The sequence below is a fragment of the Salvia miltiorrhiza genome, chromosome 3 (assembly GCF_028751815.1).
Source record: "Salvia miltiorrhiza cultivar Shanhuang (shh) chromosome 3, IMPLAD_Smil_shh, whole genome shotgun sequence".
NCBI classification, from domain to species: Eukaryota; Viridiplantae; Streptophyta; class Magnoliopsida; order Lamiales; family Lamiaceae; genus Salvia; species Salvia miltiorrhiza.
The window spans coordinates 32,922,482-32,930,515 of record NC_080389.1 but is presented as its reverse complement, the minus strand read 5'-3'; the positions used below and the strand labels follow the sequence as shown (position 1 = coordinate 32,930,515).

The following is an 8,034-nucleotide window of genomic DNA, read 5'->3' as shown; positions in this document are numbered from 1 at the left end:
AAGTTATTGGATGCACCAGTTAGAATCCTGTTTAATACAAGAGCCTCGCATTCTTTAATTGGTTGAAACATGTTACCTTCAAACTCGAACCAAAACAAGCTAGTCCCGAGTTGAGAGTAATCACTCCTGTAGGAAGAGCTACTACAGTTTCTCACATGATTTCTAACTTAGAGCTTGAGTTATGATCACTAAAGATGAAAGCAAGAACCTTGCACTTAATGCCTATGTGGAACGTAGACATTATTCTAAGGATGGACTGGTTAGCAGAGAACTTTACCCCGATTGATTGTAAGAAGAGACAGATAACTTTCCAACCACCTGGGAAGGAACAGACATGTTTTCACGGCATTGATAGAAAGAAGAGAGTTCCAATCGTTTCGGCACTTCAGGCGTCGAAATTGGTAAAGAAGAAAGGAGCACAAGCTTACCTAGTTTACTTGAATGATGAAGGAGAATCAAGTAAAAAAAAAAAAAAAAACTTTGAGGATGTAGCAGTGGTAAGGGAACATAGAGATGTATTTCCCGAGGTCTTACCAGGATTGCCACCAACAAGATAGTTGGAGTTCACTATCGACCTAGAACCTGGATCAGCACCAGTGTCGAAGGCACCCTATAGAATGGCGTCTAAGGAGCTACAAGAGCTGAAGATTCAGCTACAAGAATTGCTCGAGTTAGGTTTTATTAGACATAGTGTATCCCTGTGGGGAGCACCAGTCCTTTTTGTCAAAAAGAAGGATGGCACGTTGAGAATGTGCATAGATTATCGAGAGCTGAATAAATTGACACTCAAGAACAAATATCCTTTGCCGAGGATAGATGACTTGTTTGATCAATTACGAGGAGCGCATTTTTCTTGAAAGTTGACTTGAGATCATATTACCACCAGTTCAAATTTTGACAGAATGATATACCTAAGACAACTTTTCAAATGAGGTATGAGCACTATGAGTTCATAGTTATGCCATTCGGTTTGACGAAGGCACCAGTAGTTTTCATGGATCACATGAATTGAGTTTTCATCAATAACTGGATAAATTTGTCCTAGTTTTCATAGATGATATTCTCATCTATTCGAAGAATGAGCAGGAGCTCCAAAACATTTGAAAACGATGTTGGAAACACTAAGAGTTGAGAAGCTTTTTGCCAAATTCACCAAGTGCGAGTTTTGGTTGAACAAAGTAACTTTACTAGGACATGTTATATCATCTGAAGGAATTAAAGTTGACCCCGTCAAGGTACAAGCTGTACATGAGTGGAGATCACCAACTACGCCTAACAAGATTCTCAACTTTTTAGGCTTAGCAGGATACTATCAGAGGTTTATTGAAGGATTTTCCACGATAGCAAGACCGATGACACAATTACTTAGAAAATAAGCTAAATACAATTGGAAAGAGGAGTGTGAAAAGAGTTTTTGAGAGCTTAAAGGAAATTGACTACAGCACCAGTGCTGATAGTCCTAGAAATGGATAAAGAGTATACCATCTACGCAGATGCATTAGAGAGTTGGGCTAGGATGTGTTTTGATGCAAGAAGAAAGAGTTATAGTCTATGCATCACGATAACTTAGACCCCACGAGATAAATTATCCAACGCATGATTTAGAGCTTGCAGCCGTTGTGCATGCCCTGAAAATTTGGAGACATCATCTCTACGGAGTTAGATGTGAGATTTTCACGAACCACAAAACTTTGAAATACTTTTTCGAGCATAAGGATATTAACATGAGGCAAAGGAGATGGCTCGAATTAGTAAAGGATGTTAACTGCGACATTAATTATCACCCTGGCAAGGCCAATGTAGTAGCCGATGCATTGAGCCGAAAGGTCTCGTCAAACTTAGGATGTCTTCTCACGAGAGAGGATGAGCTTATAAAGGACTTTGACAAGATGAGGATAGAGATGATAAAACCACCAGAGACGATAGCGAGTATTGTTGCGACGATGCCTAGTTTGAGGAAAATGGTGATTGAAGCACAAGGAAAGATGAGACAATGAACAAGTTACGAGAAAGGATAAGAGCAGGAGATCTCAAGAATTACAAAAAAAAACAAAAAAACATCAGACAATGCTATTTTTTTTAGGGGAGAATAGGCATTCCCGCGATGATGAACTTAAGAATAAGATCATGAGTGAGACTCACGACACGCCTTACACCGCCCACTCAGGAGGCACAAAGATGTATCGGGATTTGAAAAAGAGATTTTTGTGGGACGGAATGAAACAAGACATAGCTTCGTTTGTAGAGCGATGCTTAGCTTGTCAGCAAGTGAAAGCATTACACCAACGACCCTATGGGAAGTTAAAACCGTTGGAGATTCCCGAGTGGAAATGGGATCACATAGCGATGGATTTTGTGACAGCTTTACCCAAAAGTCAAAGAGGAAATACAGCAATTTGGGTGATTGTAGATCGACTAACAAAATCTGCACATTTCATACCGATCCTAATCGCATATGGACCAGATAAGTTAGCACAATTGTACGTTCGTGAGATTATAAGATTGCATTGAGTACCGGTGTAGATCACACCTCAGAAAGAAAAAAAAATTTACATCACGTTTTTGGATGAGTTACAGAAAGAGTTGGGTACAAGGATGAATGTTAGCATAGCAGACGATAGAAGATATGATAAGAACTACTATCCTTGATAGAGGAGTAAATCGGGAGAATGTGTTGCCACTAATTGAGTTTGCGTATAAGACGTGAGATAAGGTTTCGAGATAGGAGACAAAGTTTTCTTGAAGGTTTCACCCTCAAAGGGGATGAATAGATTTGGAGTTAAAGGACAGCTTAGACCCAGAGTTATAAGTCCTTACGAGATATTGCAAAAGATAGGTCCAATAGCGTATAGGTTGGCTTTGTCACCTAGCTTTGGAAATGTGCATAACGTGTTTCACGTGTCACAATTGAGAGGATATATATTTTCGACCCAAACCATGTGGTTTACTAAGAAGAAATGATCTTAGAACCAGACTTGAGTTATGAAGAGAGACCTCAGATGATGTTAGATCATAAAATTCGGCAATTGAGTAATAAGTCGATTGCATTGGATAAGGTCCAATGGAGATATGATAGTTAAGAAAGAAGTGGAAAGAGAGCTTGAGGATAAGATGTGAGAGAAGTACCCGAAACATTTACAAGAGGTACAAATTTCGGGACGAAATTTATTTTAAGGGGGAAGGTATGTAATACCCGGGCTTTTGATGACGTGTTTAATTGCTTAAGTTTGAGTAAGTAGGGTATAAGATCCCTTGTTTGATTACTTTGTATAGAGATGAGGAGTTATATGAAGTTTTGTTGTTATATTTTAAAGATGTTGAGATGTTCTTTTGATGATGTGAGGATGATGTGTGATTTTGTATCCGTAATTGAGTTTGAGTATTTGAATAATTCGAGATAATTATTTGAATGAGAACGGTGAACTCGGAAGTGAGATCTGAGTCCGTTAAGACGTTTTTGAAATTTTTGACTTTTTGATGATGAATAGTAAAATACTGCTATTTCGTCTTTTTGTCGACTTTCAAAATCTTACGTGCACGTCGTCGAGAAATATTCTTAATTTTTCGATACGAGTCCAATAATGAAAGTTTTTATTTTTGGACGACGAGTGAATAGTAAATTGGGATTTCTCGATAAACGAACCGAGCTCGTTTATCAGAATTTCGAGAACGAGCTTGCGTTTTCTATATTTATATAGAATTACGAGTGTAATGAAAGTGAGTAGGAGTTAAGAGGGTGAGTAACGAAGAATGTGGGTAATTAGTCGTTAAAACGAGACGAAACGGGATATTTAACGACTAACGGGTTAATATCTTAAATATCTAAGGCTACCCCACCAAAACCACCCCCCAAACCACCCAACACCCCTTTATCTACCTCACTCACGGCTGAATTCAGCCAACACACTCCAATCATCTTTGCTCTCTCACACACACAACACCCAAAACACCTACTTATCACGCCAAACACCATTTTTAGCTTGGACGGAGGTTTCAAGCTCCGATTTGAGTACCGAGACGAGCACCGATCATATTTTCGATCACGTATCTAAGTAGGTAAGATCTCTACCTACGTTTTGATGGTTTTTTTTTCGATTTTCGTCGACGTCGAAAAACGTCGATTCTCGACTTTATTTTGAAACGACGTCGGATCGTCGTGAAATTTTAGTATGTTGTTCTTGGGTAGATGTTGAGCATGTTTAATGAAGGGAGTAAGAACGGAACGAACCGTAGCTATGAAACCCATGAGGGCAGCCCCGTTTTTCACATATTAGCTTGTCTTTCGATTTTTGTTTGATCGTTTTGACTTGATATTTGTGCTTAGGGGTATGCTAGAATCGATATATATTAAATTCGTATTTTTCCAAGCACGAAAATTGTATAAATTTTTAGAGTATGATTATTTAAATTCGTGAAGTTTGAGACGTTGCATAATGAATATTATTGCGTATATGTGTTCTACGATATCACATGAGCATGCTAATTGATTTACAATTTATGGATGATAATTGTTGAACGAAATTAAAACTGGAATTCTGTCAAAATTTTACAGCAGTTTCAAGCTTATGTTTCGATGAGTTTTCATTGCTTGATGGCTCTGAAATTTTAGTATGTTTATCTATGATATGTGTATTTCGTTGCTGCAAAATTTCATGTCTTTTGGATGATGTTTGTTATTTTAAAGATATTTTGAAAAATCCTTGACAGAATCTGTCAACTATTGGTAGACTTCACAAAAACGTTTATATCTATTAATCCATGAAGGATTTTGCATCACCGTTTTTTTTTTAAACGAAACTAGACTTCAATACTTTTCTAAAAACATAAGATTTCGATTTTTATGACCTCTGAAACAGAGCAGTTTATTATTTCAAAAATGCCCTGTTCTGCTGTCATATTTGTCCAACAGTAAAAGTGTATGAGTTTCATTGTTTATTTGGCAGATCATATGAACGTTTTCTCTTGTGAAATTTTAACCAAATCTTCAAGGATACCTTTAGTTTTGGATGATTAAATTTGATGGAATTTTATTAAGGTTTGCCTTGGTTTCTAATGGCCTAAACAAAATTGGCAGAAACTGTCAATCTTTGACAGCCTGCACTAAAAGAGCAATATCTCCAAAAACCTTTAACCTTTTTGGTTAACTACCATTTTTAGAGTGAACTACACTTCATGAAGTTTTTGAGATCAATTGGTATGAGAGTTTATGATGATTGAGTTGGTTGTTATGAATTTTTAAAGACGACACAAAAACAGCAAAACTTTCTAGAAAACAACTTGATTATATTTGTTTTGATGGATGATACGATATGACTAAATGGTGTGAGTTGTGAGAGTTATGATTAACGCACATAAATGTTGGTATCTGACACTCGAACAATTGGTGTCGAGTATAAATGATAGTTTACTGATAAAGAGTTTTGATGATTTTGAATTGTTTGGTTTGCGTTGAAAAGATGTCAAGATGTTAAGTTTTGAGTCGAGAGACGAGTTCACGTAGTGAGATTCACGCGTTGAAATCTCGTGGCTGACATTATATATGAATAGGTCATGCCGAAATTTTTAGTGAAATTAGAATTTGAGCATAGTCAATTCTTGTTGACCCGTGACTCAAATACATGCCTAATGGAAAGTTTAACTTTCTAATCGGTTAATTAGACGAGATGAGAGCGAATAGATCTGCTAAGAAAGTGGACTTTTCGATGTGTTAAATATTTCTTTTAATTGAAGCGCTGCTAATTATAACATAAGGATGTTATAATTAATGAGTAATGACGAGAGATAATAATTGTTATATTGATTAACAATCAAGAGAGATGAACATTAGAGATACTAATGTTTCATAAAAGAGATTAGATTATTAATCGAGGTTTCTTTTATAACTTCTCACCAATTCTTCATAACGATGAAGGTCCTTTTGGGAAGTAACGACTTGAGGGAGAGAGTGACGTTACTCATTGATACAGAGACACAACGAGGTGGGCATTACTTTTACTATACGTATATAGAGATCCCCTGCTTGTCGTAGGCCTCTTATACGAATGAATGCATGAGATGATTTAACTGTTAATTTCAGTTTTATATATCTATCAAACGAGTTTAATGCTACCTTTGAGCAAGTTATTTCATGACAAAATCTTTGAGTTAAAGTTATTTCAAGTATTGTCTTGCCATAAAATGTTTAAATTTTAGTATGATATCTATCTGCTTTGGCTTTGCCAATGATGCAATCGAATTCGGGTCCTGAGCAGTTGATAGCTATCCTGCCAGGACTAGTGTACACCAGTGACCATGAGTCATCTAGCGGGTTGGCCGGTCAAGTGACCGTGAGAGGTGGCCACCTCTCCGGCACACAGTTTCAGATATGATAGATTACAAAAGAACTTAGTCTGATCAGACGAACTTTAAGAATCACAAATGAACTTAGTAAGCTTGGGCCTTTTTAGCGAAAAACTCCCTTGCTGTACTGATTATGATGGCATGACAATTTATAGTTTTGAAGCATGTATTTTTATACCTAGGCATACGTGGCCACTGAGTGCTTTTGTACTCAGCCCTGCATATGTTTTCTAAATGTGCAGGTTGAGCTGATGTGATGATGGTGTTGCAATGAGCGGAGTCTCCAGGGTTGTTAATAAATAGTTAACCTGTCTAGAATATGTCTTCATACATATGTCTAGCTACTTTCCGCTGCAAGATGTTGTTGATGTTATAGTATGTTATGTCATACTTTGAGTCTTAAGAGAATGGTTGCATATGATGTATAACTTGATTAATGATATTAATTAACTTTTATGCAGTCTTTCATAGACTGTTTTCAATTGAGTATTAATGAATAAAAATGACGAGTTTTATTAAGATGAGTAAGTTTTACGGCTATAAATGACGCCCCTTTTCTTCCCCTTCTTCTTTAACCCCATCCCTAGTCGTGGATCACTCGGCCTAACTATCCATAGTTAGGGCGGGCTGTGACAAGTCAAGACCAGGTTGTGGGCATAAGGATGTTCCTCCCATTTCACTCTTTCCCTCAAGTGTTTAGGCTGGTGTTTTCGCTCTGGACATCTTGCTGGGCTTTGACCATAAGCTTGCTTATCTTCTATTGTCTCCCCCATTAGTCAAAGTTTTAGGTGCATCTCATTAGGTCTTTTATGGGTTGTAACGTGGCTGAAGGCATAAGGTGAGAATTTTTGGTACGAGGCTAAAGTCATCTTGAACTTCATTCTGGGCAACAGATATCCCAGATTTTTAAGATCCCTGCCTATTCTTACGGGCCTAAGCATATTCTCAACAAGACATTAACTCTCTTTTTTTTCTTTTTTCTTTTTCATTTCTTTTTTTCTTCTTCTGGACTTTTTCTCTATTTTGGGATTAGATGCCCCATTTCACAATTTTTGCATTAGTCCTGCCCATAGGATCCACTACATTATCACCCCTTCTTTTGCCCTTAAGTTCAGTTTGACCGAGACGACTCAAATCTAGGCAAATTTATAAGTGAATTCAAATGAATTATTAAGCTCAAAAGGGGTTGCAAGTGATAGATGTAGGGTTGGTCAGTTTGGTTCTGTGGGCTAAAGAAAGAATTGCCTAAATTATTTAACATACCTAGACTATGTACACAGGTTTCAACTAAGAATCAAGGCAAGTTCTAGCATTACCCTAGTCAAGATATCAAAATTCACACAAGAGAAAAAAAAAACTTCTTATGGGCATATGGCCGCACAGTTTAGCTCAAATCCTCACAGGGTGATATGCCCACTCTTCTCCATTGTCCTCAACCACACACGGCACGATAGTTTAGATTTTTTCCATTTACACAATCAAAACTCAACGAACATCATATCAGAGCAATTTCGAAATACAGCATGCTGACACGAAACTCTTCAACAACTAAAAGAAATGGGTCTTCCCCTCCACTCACACACTTTGCCTCAAGGCAAAGGGTGTGAGAATGGGGATTACCCCACACAACAGCAAAACACACCTTGCCCCCCCCCCCCCACACACACACACTTTGCTTTGAGCAAAGTTGGTGTG

The 8,034-nt window shown here is 37.5% G+C and overlaps 1 long non-coding RNA gene across 1 annotated transcript; it reads left to right on the top strand.

Annotated features, from left to right (window-relative positions):
* Nucleotides 1-3,736: 3,736 nt before the first annotated feature.
* On the top strand, nt 3,737-6,858 carry LOC131014115 (uncharacterized). Its single transcript, XR_009098059.1, has 3 exons — nt 3,737-4,056; nt 5,912-5,978; nt 6,582-6,858. It is a non-coding gene; the product is annotated as an uncharacterized LOC131014115 (long non-coding RNA).
* The last annotated feature ends 1,176 nt before the right edge of the window (nt 6,859-8,034 follow it).